Raw genomic sequence first — 14154 nt, 5'->3', positions numbered from 1 at the left:
TATCACCCACACTAATGGCATGAAAACACTAAGGCACTTTAGTGATGTCCTGTATCGCTGATGTAGAATTCAACAAAGATTTAACTTTCCTTCTCATTTATGGTATTTAGCTGACGCTCTTATCCAGAGCGACTTACAAGGTTATTCGCATTACAAAGGTGGACCAATGTAGTGTTAAGAGTCTGGCCCAAGGACTCTTATTGGTGTAGCGCAGCATAGTGTAGGAGAAGGGATGTAGCTCAGTGGTAGAGCGCATGCTTTGCATGTATGAGGTCCAGGGTTCAATCCCCTGCATCTCCATGTTATAACCTGCTAGGCTGTTTTTGGTGGTTGGTGTGGCGCAACAGATAACACCACTACCTGCCACTGAGCTACCACACCATGTGGGAGACTGGGGTTTGATTCCCAGTCTGGGTGACTATGCTGTGCTACACCAATAAGAGTCATTGGGCAAGATTCCTGACACTACATTGGCCCACCTCTGTAATACGAGTGACCTTGTAAGTCGCTCTGGATAACAGCGTCAGCTAAATGCCATAAATGTAAATGTAAATAGTCACCCAGACTGGGAATCGAACCCCAGTCTCCCACATGGTGTGGTAGCTTAGTGGCAGATAGAGATGTTATCTGTTGTCTCCTCACAATATTTGGGAAACTCAGATGATAAACCTCCTGCTACTCATGTGAGCAATATTTGACCTCTTGTGGATCAATATTTCAAATGTTTCATGAAAAACAAATCCCTACCGTCATTATTTATAATATTTTACTCATGAAAAATGCTAACTCTGCTGTAGCAATGCTGGGTGAGGCTGGAGGTTCACACGGTAGTAATGCTAATGCCGTGGTGCCAATGCCTGGGCAAAGTCGTGGTGCTAACGTTGCAATAGCGATGCTAACACCCCCGTCTTGATGCTAATGCGAGGGGTGGCAATGCTGGCCGAGACCAGCCACCAGCTTGCTTATTATGCCTTGGATAGTGATGCTACCAAGAGTCTTCATGCTATCACTAAGGACTTAGACTGCTGCTAATCTTCGCACCGCTTCCCTTTACACTAATATTTCCAGCCAGGAGACCCCATACCTAAGATTACATCTCCTCTCAGCAGCTCAGATACTTGTTAGCTTTGTGGCAAAATGTAGACCATCACGCAAGGTTCGTCATTCACTCACTTAGCCAGTCAGTAAGCGAAACTGCTTGTTCTAGGCTGGCCCACATTGCTGTCTGGCATAAATTAGCTATCTGAATTATTTTACCAGTTAAATTTTAAGGTAAAGAGTAGTTGTAGTGGACTGGGACAGATAAGGGGAACATTAGGTGGTAACTTTCAAACTTTCTGAAGCATGTTCTGCATGTATCGTATAATCAGTCTCCTCTAAAGCACTCTGAAGAAGTCTGCTACAAGAGGCTGTGATTTACTACGGGTTTCCCACCGCGAGACGCAAGATGAAATCATTGTAACACACAGCCTCATGTGGCTAACTGGCCTAACTAGAACACAGCTGGCTTACACTTATCTGGATACAGACCCCCTTAATTTCAGTATAATTGTCAAGACTGTAAATCTGAAGGAAGGCTGTGAAAATAGATCCCAAAGAGCTCTAACGAAAATTAGTTACAGACATGCACAAGACAGGAAGAGGCTGCAGAATAATAACCAGGTGTTTGGGTTTTCGCAGTGAGCAGTGTGGGATCAACTGTGAGGAAATTGAGGAAGCTGCATCATACCACCCAGGCACTGCCTAGACAAGGCCATCCTGAGGGTGAGGGAAGCTACAGAGAGGCCAACAATCACTTGAAAGAAGCTACAGAGCTCAGTATACTGCTGAGACTGGAGGGAGATGGTCAAACAACTGGCCTGTATGGGAGGATGGCTTACTGAAAGAAAGCATACCTGGAGATTGCCTGAAAGCTTCTCAGTGACACTGTTAAATGTGGGATACATTTTTGTGGTTGAATGTGACAAAAAGTCTGCTTTTTACAGGTTCTGGATCCATCTACAGGATGGATCACAGCATGGATGGTCAGTCTGCTTAAAAGCTAAAGCTTGGGAGAACCACCACAATGACCAAGTCAAAGACCCATTGAGAATCTGTGGCACTATTTGAGAACTGAGGTCTACAAGCATCATCTAACCAACCTGCACAACCTGGAGCACATCTACCAGAAAGAGTGAGTGAAGAACACCCCCAGACAGTGAGCAAAGCTGACCCCCCCCCCTGTTTTCCAACGTACGTAAAATTGGTTCTACTCATGAAGATTCCTCAGTCTATGCAGTTTTACACCCTTAGTGTCTGTATGTGTGTGTGCGCGTATGTGTGTGTGTGTGTGTGTGTGTGTGTTCTCTATGTGTACTCAGTTGAACCTAACCACAGTGTGGAGTGGCTCCATGGACAATGTGGTGTAAACACAGGCTGAAAAAGGGGATTAGGCACCAGTAGGAAAGAACCCCCCACAATCACCACCACACACAGTGTACACAGAAGGCCAGAAGTTCACAGAGAACAAAAAACTCACAAAACCCACATTTTAAACATTTGTGTCCTGACTGTGTCCTCCCACTCCACAGACTACTCTGTCCAGACATCTCACCTCCAACTCCTTCTTCTTAAACCCAGGGAAGTTTGCTCCGTCCTCTAGCTCTGTTCATATTCATGAGCTTAGAGCTTTTCATTCCCGTCCCTATTTCTATTGTACAGCACCCAGAAGCAGGGAAAATGCCGTCCCTCCCCCTCACTGTACAGTACCGAGCGTGCGGATTTCCTCAATGGCACCCAGACAGAGCGCTAAAAGACCAAAAGCACGAGCCACAAAAGTTATGCCAGATCATTACACAGCTACGCCTAACTTAGCCAGCCTGTAATTCTCTTCCACAGAATGGGGGGGGGGGTTGTATAGCAGCTCTCCAGCTGTATGGCACTGAAGCTGGTTGGCTGAGCTAAAGGCCCAGCTTACCACTCACCTGAAATGCTAATGAGCTAATAAGGATTCCATTTATTATCACAGACTTTCTATTTTTATTATTAGAACTGTTATTACTGCAACATCTACAATTATTTTGGCAACTTAACCACAAATCAAGCATTTTCAGGCTGTTAAGCTTTATTTACATAGAAATGTTAGTTAATCAATTTTATTAATTAACCTGCTGGACATCAAACATTTGTTAAATGTTTGATGTTAAGTGTTTGATACAGTTTAACAATTTTAAAAATTAACAATTTAACTTTAAATATCACAACAAAAAGTTTTCCTAGTTAAGAATTTTGAAGATCATACCTCCAAAACTATATATTTTACTCCAGAAACTATGTTAACCTCTTCCTTCAATCTTTCTAATATTGCATACTGAAATTAATAATTCACAGATTTTCTAGAAATGTGGAAACAGTACATAAAAGATTATTCTAAAAATTGACTAAAAGATTCACCTTAAAGATGGAGTAAATCAAAATTTGAGATAAAAATATCATGCAATTAATAAATCTACATTATTAACATAGAACTAATGTACTTATTGGAAATGTTGAGAAAACGTGGGGTTAATGTGCTTTATATATTAAAATATTTATATATAAAAATATATGTTTTACCTCAGTTAAACTTCATGTGGCTCTTCAAATGTTGCATTCAGAAATTAATAATTTGCAGATTAGCAGGAAGTCTTTACTTGAATATTTGAATGGTTCCATATTTATAAAGTTTTTTTTTTTGTTAAATTCAGAATTAAAGATTTATTCCATCTTTAAAATGATTCTTTTAATCTTTTCTGAATCATTTCTGTGTATTGTTTCCACATTTCTAGCTAATATATCAATTATTCATTTCTGAATGCTATATTTGAAGAGCCATGTCAAGTTTAACATGGTCTCTAAGGTAAAATATGTTTTTTAAAGTGTGTCACATTTTAGTTGAATCATTTTAGTTGTGGATTTTCTAAAGTTACATTGCTACACTGTATCTTAAATAGTATTTTTAACTGCATGAGGTGAATCTATAGGTCTTATATAGGTGAGCTGGAGTGGAACGACCCTGCAGCTCTCTGTAGTGTTAGGCTGTTGTTTCTGTGGTTTGCCAAGCGAATGTTACTGAACACAGGATTAGTGAAAGACTCTGCTGGTTCGACAGCATGTAGAGCAGATCTGTAATCTACACAGTATCACAGAGGAGGGGATGACCAGTTCTGCGTGTGGGTGGATGCTCATGTTTGTTTATTTGTCTGTTTGTTTGTGTGTGTGTGTGTGTTTGTCCTCTTTCCTGTATTAATTAAAGGTCTACTGACTCTCCATTGTGTGTGTGTGTGTGTGTGTGTGTGCATTGGGGTGGCTGCCTAAAGCTTTTCACATCAGGGTGTGAATGAGCTTCCTGAGCTTTTACTCTCCAACATGTTAAACCCACCTCCCACTTCGCACTCTCTTTTCCACAAACACACACACACATACACACACACACACACACACACACACACACACACACACACCGTAACATCCTACCTTTCCCAGTTAGCCAGTAGTCCACAAGTATGTGCATGCAGGCGTTGCAGCGTCCTCTAAATGTCCACAGAATCTGGTCCAAAATAAGTCCTGGACTGCCATGATTCTGAAAGTGGGGTCCGAAGACCCCTAGGCGTCCTTGATTGTTTCCTGAGCCCATTTAAACGTTGATCCCAGATTGCTGCTAAGGGGTTACTAGGCGGTTGCTATGGTATCCCAGAGGAAGGCTGTCATTAATAAATCTGTGGAGATAAAAGTGAAAGGAAAGTGATGGGTACCCAGCTCTGTTGCATCGGCCAGCAGACACCCGTGCCAGCCAACATTACACTGATGTGATGTGGAGAGAGAGACACATGGGCCAAAGAAATTAGATATCTGAGTAACCGTGACAATCTGACGAAAATGGCTAATCGGTGGCCCTGAAGTATTGCAGTAAGCCTGTGAGTGTAGGCTTACATTAGCCTGTGCATTAATAAATCCCTACTGCTCCTTACAAACAGTGTCTTGCTTTGGACAAAGCTCTTAGTCAGTATAAAACCGTTACATTACCTGGATGTTTATTAAAATATTTAAAACATATTTTTTCACTCCCGACCCATCAGCAGAACAATTCATTGAAACGCTCTCTGGGGAACCAAAAGTGGGCCCTCACAAGACAAAATTAACTAAAGATAAAAAGCTCCTCGTCCGAGAACCAGCGAAGAACCAAGAGCAGACCACTGATCCAATGTACACTGAATGTAAGGCCACATGGTAGTTAAAGTGAATGGAAAGAAGCCACATGCAGAGCAACACAGTGAGAGTACCTGGAAGACATGTTTGCTGTCTGGGACATCATTGTTTGAGAAGAGTGAAAACTCAGTGATTTGTGACACAGCCATAGCGGGCTGTCGTTTGTTCGGGGCTAGGCCCGGGATGGGGATTACCTCATTTTTAAATGGAAACCCTAGAGCTCTTCCTTCCTTCCCCCCTCATCACTCTCTCCTTCTTTTCTCTAGTGCTGTGACCTCACCTTCCCCGGCTTTCAATTAGTACCAGTCTGCAGGGGGGCCATTGTTGCTTTAGGCTTCTCGCTGTTCCCTTTGCTGTAGTCTGGCACGCTAACACTGTATGATTAATTATCACAGAAGGCTTTGGTTCATTTACTGCAGGGGGAGTGTATTCAGTCAAGGGCAAGGACCAGGACTGATGGTAATAATACATTATTACTTATTAAAATGAATCATTATTGCATATACTATCCGTACTTACATACACTATCTGGACAGAAGTATTGGGACACCTATTTATTTATTGCTTCTACCAAAATCGAGGATATTAAAAGACTTTGTCCTGCTTTTCTTGGAGTAACTGTCTCTACTGTCCAGGGAAGGCTTTCTACTACATTCAGGAGCATTGTGGTGAGGATTTGTTTGCAATAATTGAAGTCATGCCAAAAGTATTGGGTGGAGCACCAACCATCATTCCAGACAACACAGTTCCACCAATGCCCCACAGCTCAATGCTGGAGGCACCATCATTCCAGAGAGCTTTACACCCCTCTTGCCCACGCCTGACGTGTTAATCTGCTCCAGAGAGTCCTTTTCTACTGACAGTACATCTCTGCAAGGACTAGACATGCTGTGTGTGTGTCAGCAATGGATGCAACTTAAAGTAGCTGAATGCATTAATTTGAAGGGGTGTCCACAAACATTTGGCCTGGATTGCAAATGACACTTACACTGATCATTCCAGACAAAACCAAGCCAAGTGGAGTTGTGAAGTAACTGACTTTTGGGAGGAGGAACATGCCGGAAACCCCTCCAATCCCAATCTAACGTCCCATAAATTCCATTTCTGCCTTGTTTCCAACAAAGTTTTCTGCCCCCCACTAATACCCTGTCGCCTACCTTTATCTCTCTCAGTCGTAGCTCCACTTATCATAGGGGTTCTGGTCTTCCCGCTCAAGGCAGAAGCAACCTGAACTCCAGGTGGAATCACTATAGGAGTAGAGAGCTTCTACCAGTTTTGCTCGCTGTTTGAGAGTGGTTGTCACTCGTTCCTCCTGGCAGATGTGCTCCAGCTTGTTCAGGTTGGTTGGAGGATGTTTGTGGACCTAGCACCACAAATTCTCAGTTAGATTGAGATCTGGACTTAGTAGAACATTCACCTGTTTGTTGTTCAGCCACTCCTGTGTTGTTTGGAGATCATTGTCCTATTGAAAGGTGAGGTTTCTCTCAGGCTTTAGGTTCTCTCAGGTTGTCTTGCAGGATCTCTGTGTATTCTGCACTGAGCATCTGTCCACACTGAGGAACATACTGAGGACAGACGCACTAAAGAAAAATACCACACAACATGGGATGGCTCCAAGGCCGTCAGTGCCTGACGCAGGGGTCACCAAGTCCATAAAGATCTGGTGTGGCTGCAGATTTTCATTCCACTCAAGCTGGTCCAGACCTGATTCCACTTGTTTAATCAGTTGGATTCCGTCCTCAAACGGGTAATTAGTTACCTAAGCTGACCTTCTGCTTGGCTGCAATTAAAACCTGCATCCACAGAAGTCCTTTGAAAATGAGATATGATATTGCATATATCATGTTTTAGATGCTACAAATTGGCCAAATAATCCACTTTAGCTGTTCCATTATTTACCAATCCATTTTTTAACCCCACGCCGTCCACCAGTGCAGAATCACTTCAGATAATCGAAAAAAAAACAGATCAATGAATGAACCCATGTGGATAGTACTTAAAGCCCCTCATACAGGCCAGCTGAAGCTGGGTGGGTCATCAGTTCTAGTGTGTGTATGTGTGTAGCTGAAAACCTTAAGCCATAATCGATGTAATGAGATCCCTTATGGCCGTAGTAATCCTGCAGTACGCTAGGCCTCCTGTGGAGCTTCAGAAATGAGCACTGCTCTGAGCCTCTCTCGCTCTCCCTCTGCACTCGGGCGAACTTTCAAACTAATTTGGCCTAGAGGGTGGGCCCCAAATCCTCCTCCCTCTTCCCCTATTTCCAAGAAGAAGGGTTCTTCTGGCACCATAGCAGAATCTAAGTCTAAAATAGACCTACAGTTGTAGTCAAAAGTTTACAGACACTCACCACTGCTTTAGGTGATTCCACCCAGTTGTACCTTGACCAGATGTGTTTGAAAGCCACCAGCAAGCTTCTGGATGGATATTTCACCACTACTCTTGGAGTTTAATTAAATTGGTTGTTTTTCTGGCACGAGCCTGACCTTTAAGCACAGTCCACATGTTTTCAATAGGGTTGAGGTCTGAACTTTGGGAAGGCCATTCCAAAAGTTTAATGTTAGCCTGCTGTCTCCATTCTACAGCCACCTCTGATGTGTGTTTGGGGTCGTCTGATTGTCTTGCTGGGACGGTCAGTTGTGTCCAATTTGAACCCTCTGGCTGATGGTTTGAGGTTATGCTAAAGATAAGAATTCAGAGGAAGTCCTTTCTCTTCATTATTTCATCCACTTTGTGCAATGTAGCAGTTCCACTGGCAGCAAAACAGGCCCAGAGCATGATGCACCCACCACCATGCTTAACAGTTAGTACAGTGTTCCTGGGTTTGAATGCCTTGAGGTTGAATTACTTCTCCAAACATACCTCCACTCATTATGGCCAAGCAACGTAATCTTTGCCTCATGTGGTCATATTTCTTTCTCTGGAAGGTATTTTCTTTGTCAGTTTGATCAGCTGCAAACTAGTCATGACTGAAGCAGGGCTTCGTTCTTGGATGGCGGCCTCTCAGTCCATGGTGGACAGTGGTGTTCCAGAAGCTGGTAGATCTGTGCCTTGCTGGTGCTGATTGACCCAAACTGGGCCTTTTTGGGACTTTTTTTTGAGGATAACATTAAGAACGTTTGACTACTGCTGTTACCAGTCAACCAACATTAGTCTTAGTTGTGTTCCGCTACAAGGAACTCCAGAAGTGATATTTCAGGAGAAAGATGTTATACAGTCCGACTGGATTTTTTCTTTGTGGTATTTTCTGCAAGTACTGGTCCAATATCGATACTGGATCTCGGCTTGTTGTAAGCTCTAGTCGAAAGGACACTGCAAGGACATGCAGTGGCGATCCCGACCCTTGGTAATTTGTTCCATTGTGAAGGGATGTGTGAGATGATCCGGCCAGACAGCTGGTGGAGGTGAACACAAGCCCAAGGTCAGGGCTGTTGGCCTTAACTGAGCTTCAAAGAAACACAGCTGGCCCCTCCTTGCCCCCTCCTTCCCTCTCTCCCGTCCCCTCCCAGCCCATTTCTTTTCTTTCTGAAAATTCCGGCTGTTTCTATCAAGGCTTAATCCCGTTCCTCATTGAGGTCAGAGGGCGCAGCAAGCCAGACGGGGCAGAGCCACAACAGAAACTGCGTATGACCAGTCGGAATCAGCGTGCCACTTCACAGAGCATGAAAGATGCCCTGCGAGTTTAGCATTCGTGGTCACTCAGGCACGGCGGGAGCTCGTCTTGTTTTTCAGAAGCTATATGTCTAGGCGACCATAGAGAATTAGTCTTGACAAGCAAGTTCAGCAATGGCATCTGGACCCAGAGCAGTTCTAACTGCCGAAACTGGGTGGCACTACTCTTGTTCGGTCGTTCACACTTAATCCCGCCTCCTCACCATCCTACAGCTGCTTGATTCGCTAGAAATAAAGACAGACACATATTTGAAACACGCTGTCCCTATAGGTACCGTTATAATTCGACTGTCCAGGCTACCTGCAAGCTGCCTGCTAGTAACGAAAACGAGTATGCTAGTAACGAAAACAGCTGGCAGGCACAAGTTAGCATACACTATATATTATACTATGTGTCTAAATGCACTCCAGACATTCCTTTTAGCTACTTTAAGGTACGCTGATTACTGACACATGCGTTCTATCTCCATGGAAAAGCCCTGCTAGTAGAGCGGGACACTCTGGAGTGGTCACTCATGAGGGAAAGGCCACCACACTCAGAGACGTTCTAAATGAGAAGCCTGGACACTGGTTGAAATGTGAAAGAGAGGTCTTGTAACGCTCAACATGGCGTCTGTTTACGGATAAAGTCCCGTCTTTCAATAAAATTAGCCAATCAGCTTGCTGGTTATGCTGCAAGTGGAGAAACACCCCCTTGATGTGGAGATCTGCGCTAGCGCGGTAGCCCGAACAAGCCAATAAAATCACATATTTTGTGCTTTATTAAGACAAACGCTACAATCAGTTCACAAGGGCATAAATTGGTGGCATTGTCCCAGATTAGCATTGTTCTTTTATAGGGAATCTGACCAAAATATGTCCCAATTGTTATGCCTCAGGTTAGCACTGTTAGCATTGTCCCAGATTAGCATTGTTCTTTTATGGCAAATCTAACCGAATTATGTCCCACTTTTATGCCTCAGATTAGCACTGTTAGCATTATCCCAGATTTTATGGGGAGTCTGACCAAAATATGTCCCACTTTTTATGCCCCAGGTTAGCATTGTTAGCATTGTCCCAGATTAGCATTGTTCTGTTATGGTAAATCTACCCGAATAGTGTCCCACTTTTTATGCCCCAGGTTAGTATTGTCCCAGATTAGCATTGTTCTTTTATGGCGAATCTAGCCAAAATATGTCCCACTTTTTATGCCTCAGGTTAGCATTGTTAGCATTGTCCCAGATTAGCATTGTTCTTTTATAGGGAATCTAACCAAAATATGTCCCACTTTTTATGCCTCAGGTTAGCACTGTTAGCATTGTCCCAGATTAGCATTGTTCTTTTATGGCGAATCTAGCCAAAATATGTCCCACTTTTTATGCCTCAGGTTAGCACTGTTAGCATTGTCCCAGATTAGCATTGTTCTTTTATGGCGAATCTAGCCAAAATATGTCCCACTTTTTATGCCTCAGGTTAGCATTGTTAGCATTGTCCCAGATTAGCATTGTTCTTTTATAGGGAATCTGACCAAAATATGTCCCACTGTTTATGCCTCAGGTTAGCACTGTTAGCATTGTCCCAGATTAGCATTGTTCTTTTATAGGGAATCTACCAAAATATGTCCCACTGTTTATGCCTCAGATTAGCACTGTTAGCATTGTCCCAGATTAGCATTGTTCTTTTATGGCAAATCTAACCGAATTATGTCCCACTTTTTATGCCTCAGATTAGCACTGTTAGCATTGTCTCAGATTAGAATTGTTTTTTTATGGTAAATCTAACTGAATGATGTCCCACTGTTTATGCCCCAGGTTAGCACTGTTAGCGTTGTCCTATGAAAACAGTACTGTGTGTCTGATTTAATTTTAAGACACAAACAGATAGAAGTGCTAAAAAACTGTATAATACTACTGGTTTTACTACCGTTGATGTGCGGAGCGGCCAGCTTGGATTTTGAACTAGGGGTTGGTGAGGCTCTCACGACTTGCCAAAAAGGAAACCACACAAACGTTCAGTTGAAATTTGGAATTGGAAACATTCGACACCCTGAGTCAAATGAAACACAGCACTAGCGTACAGCTTTCACAGGGGAGTAGAGGCTGTCGTTGCAGGAAAGGGCAAACAAGTCCCTGTAAAACCTTCAATTTCACAATGAACTTTGGATAAGCAGGTGTCTGCAAACCTCTGGCCACAAAGGTTTTCCACTGGGTTTGTTTAATTACCATTTGGTGTTTGGAATGAAGTAATCCTTTAAACGCAGCACCCAGATTATACTGCACTGCTTGTATTCATGTGGATGGAATCATGCCGAGCCACAGCTTGTAAGTAAAAGTTGATGAAATCCCGAGACGGTGTGTCATGGACTTAAGCCCCCTAAAACCCCGTCTGACTGAGATAAAAAGGAACCCCAGGGATCATGTGGCCACCACCTGTGTGTATAAACAGGCCTGTTGATCAAATACAGTGCTCAAAGCCCATTCCAACCTCGGTGACACTGCAGGGATTTTAACAGCTTCACTATATGAACAGAAAGTATTGGGACACCTGCTCATTCCTTGTTTCTTCTTAAATCAGAGATATTAAAGAGCGTTTATGCTGCTTTTGTTGGAGTAACTATCTCTACCATCCAGAGAAGAAGACTTTCTACTAGATCTTGGAGGAGGAGCATTGCTGTGAGTGTTAGTGAGGTCAGGATGTTGGACGATCATCACCCCACCTCATCCCGAACTTATCCCAAAACTACTGGACGGAGCACCATCATTTCTCCGCCCCACCGCTCAATGCTGGGTGGCTTTATACCCATCTAGCCCACACCTGGAATAAGGCATGGCGCCAATGTGTCCATGATTATCTGCTCCAGGGAGTCCTATTCTACTGGCAGTACTTCTCTACAAGGACTAGACAAGCTGTCTGTGTGTGCATTTGCACATCAGTGTTGGAAATGGGTGCAACTTAAAGTAGCTGAATGCATTCATTGGAAGGGATGTCCACAAACATTTGGACATGTAGTGTATGTGAGAGTACTTCATTCTATAATACTATGAACTGTGTTAGCAGGAGGAGAGAGAACTTACCACTCAGAGAAGTTCTTGGAAATCCCAGCTGGGATGCCTCACCAACCCGGAGTTCAGAATCCAAGATGGCCGCACCGCACATCATCAGCAGTAGTAAAGGCTGTAGTAGTATTCCACAGTTTATTAGCACTTCTATCTGTGAGTCTCATTAAATCAGTTGTACTCATGATGTTTGGATGCGCAAAATACCGTATAATGTGTTCTTATCAACTTGCATAGCTAACAGTGCTAACCTGGGACAAGGCTAACAACACTAACCTGGGGCAATGCTAAAAACACTGACCAGGATAGGACATATTTTGGTTAGACTCACCATAAAACTCCAGTAAATGATTGTCAAACCAGTTGTGGTGAACTAGAACTGTAACATCTGACTTCCGAGGTAAACCCAATGCAGCATTAGAGCAGAGAAAGTACAGTATTCAAACTTACAGGACAGAGGTACGTCCAGAGGCTTTTGAATATGGCCAGCTATGTAATGTAGGGGCTCCGAGTGGTCCAGTGGACTAAACCACTGCCTCTACGATCTCGCCATCAGCAGCCAGAGTCTGGGAGAGCACAATTGGCCTTGCTCTCCTAGGGGTGGGTAGATGGCCCTTCCTCCCAACATCACTCCTAGTGTGATGTTGGTCAGCACCAAATGTGGTCAGTATCGGAGCTGGGGAGCCGGGCTTTCTGCCAAACTGCCAGTTTGAAAAAAGGAGGTCTGGCTTCACATGTGTTGGAGGAGACATGTGCTAGTCTTTACCCTCCTAATGTTGGAGACTAGGGGAGTTTACATGAATGGGAATTAGATAATTGGCCTTCCAAACTGGGTCAAATGGGGTCAAATGAGAAATATTTTTATATATATATAAAATGAAAACTATGTAAAGTAGACTGGAGCTCTACACCAGTGTCATGACCTTTAGCGAAGCTGGCTGAAAGCGCTGGAAAGTTTTATCGCTGAGCTGACGTGCAAAGACGTGATAAAATAATCCAATCTGAATAGGGCTTAAGGTGCAACTTTACAACGTACTCTGGCTTGTTCACACCTCGTCTCTTACATATGGGTGTGTTTTATTGCTCTTCTCGCACACATAATGCATCTGCCTGCAAGGTCATTCAGTGCAAATGGCCTTAGAAACCTCATCAACTGCTCATCTTATGTGGGTTAATTGTCTGCAAGATAAACTATTGCACGGGTTGAGCCCTTCAGTGCTGTATACAGCAGTAAAAGAGGCCATAAATATACATGTTCACTGCCTCCAATAGTGTCTCATTAGCCACGTTTACATGCAACCTGATCGTCCGTTAGGAATCCAACTAATAGCTCAATCGGAATCGAACACGTCCACATACAGTGTACATGCGTCTTCCAATAAAATCTTTATTGAAAATACACATTACATTAAATTTGCACTATTAATAATGCTTGCTGCATCCTTTAGGCACAAATTGTACACAAATAAATAACTAAATGACTCCCATCACACACATTATTGACTGTCTTCACCTCCTGATTCAGACATTCACCTTGAATTTGACATGAAATAGTAAAGTCTAATTTTTAGGATTTTTGTGTTGAGTCTATTAACAGTTAGGAAGTCAGTTGCAGAGAATATCTATGTAAATTATATGATTTTACTAATTAAAAATATATCTTATGCTAGTCCCAATGTTCAGGTCAACTCTTACATTTGTTAAAAAAACACTCTCAGTGATGTCACTTCCTCTGGCCCGGCAATCAACAGTATATTCATTATTTGTCAAATCTTTTATTGTAATATTGTGTGAATCTCTGATTCAATTTGTAATAAACGATAATTCAGTTTAATGGATCTAAAGTTTAAGGGTTTAAATCTTTTCCTACTTAAATGCACTTAAATTCTCAATAGGCCGTATACACCTCAATCAAAATAGACTAGTGGGGGGTGTTTCTCCACTTGCGGCATAACCAGCAAGCTGATTGGCTCATTTTGTTAAACGTTATGTGTGTAAACAGACGCACATGTTGAGCGTTACAAGACCTCCCATTCATATTTCATATTTCAACCAGTGTCCGGGCTTCTCATTTAGAACGTCTCTGACTACTGAGGCCATTCTGAACACAATTTCTATCCAACTAAAGGTGGGTCATCTTTTAAATAGTATGTTAATTAGAAGAGTAACAGCCACGCACTGGCATAGAGGCTCTTCTGTATGTTCTTTGAGGGCAAGGCAA

General features: G+C 42.9%; 1 non-coding gene across 1 annotated transcript; it reads left to right on the top strand.

Moving 5' to 3' along the window:
• The first annotated feature begins 228 nt into the window (after positions 1-228).
• trnaa-ugc (transfer RNA alanine (anticodon UGC)) lies at positions 229-300 on the top strand. The gene has a single exon. It is a non-coding gene; the product is annotated as a tRNA-Ala (tRNA).
• Positions 301-14154: the final 13854 nt, after the last annotated feature.

This window comes from Salminus brasiliensis, chromosome 4 (genome assembly GCF_030463535.1).
Source record: "Salminus brasiliensis chromosome 4, fSalBra1.hap2, whole genome shotgun sequence".
NCBI lineage: Eukaryota > Metazoa > Chordata > Actinopteri > Characiformes > Bryconidae > Salminus > Salminus brasiliensis.
This window is presented reverse-complemented; position numbering and strand designations above follow the sequence as displayed.